Genomic DNA, 838 nt, shown 5'->3' with positions numbered 1-838 from the left:
GGGGGGGGGGGGGAGAGGGGTAATGAAATGTTATTCCTATTGTATGAGTAAAGGGCAGTAGAACTGTACTTAGCCTGTGCTGATTGAGGGATCAAGAGCGAGGGTGGGGACAGGTGTTTTGCTTGATGGTCTGCCTGAGTCACAGGTACTATTTGACCTGCCCCTCTCCACTGTTTAAAGACAGAGCTGTTTAGGCTCCATAGATAGTCTTTTGTTCTGTTAAGTGACCACTGCAGCTGAAATCACTGATAATCAGGTCTAAGTGCTGAGACCTGCTGTGGGACAGTGTTTCTGTGGAAGAAACGGCCCAGTCTGCACTAACAGCGAGGTTCCCCAACTGTGAAACCAACCAAACCCTATAAGCTTTCGTGGGTGAACTAACCTCGTTATCTCCAGACTGATTCCTGCCTGCATATTTATACCTGCCTCTGGAAATTTCCATTACATGCGTCTGACAAAGTGGGCATTCACCCACGAAAGCTTATGCTCCAATACATCTGTTAGTCTTAAAGGTGCCACAGGACTCTCTGTTGCTTTTAACAGATCCAGACTAACACGGCTATCCCTCTGATACTTGAAACCCTATTAAGTTGCTGGTAATTTACATAGCTGGGAACACAGAAGCAGGGCCGGCTCCAGGCACCAGCCGACCAAGCACGTGCTTGGGGCGGCACCTTAGAAGGGGCGGCCAATGTCGGGGTGGCGGGGGGCGCTCGCGGTGAGTTTTTTTGTTTTTGTTCGGCGGAGCGGCGCTCGAGGGGCTTTTTTTTTGTTTGTTTTTGTTTCGGCCGGGCAGCGCGGGGGGTGTTTCGGCGGCGCGGCGCTGGGGGGAGTGGGG

The sequence above is a fragment of the Terrapene carolina genome, unplaced genomic scaffold (genome assembly GCF_002925995.2).
Source record: "Terrapene carolina triunguis isolate 2854851 unplaced genomic scaffold, T_m_triunguis-2.0 Scaffold110, whole genome shotgun sequence".
Lineage (NCBI taxonomy): Eukaryota > Metazoa > Chordata > Testudines > Emydidae > Terrapene > Terrapene triunguis.
This window is presented reverse-complemented; position numbering follows the sequence as displayed.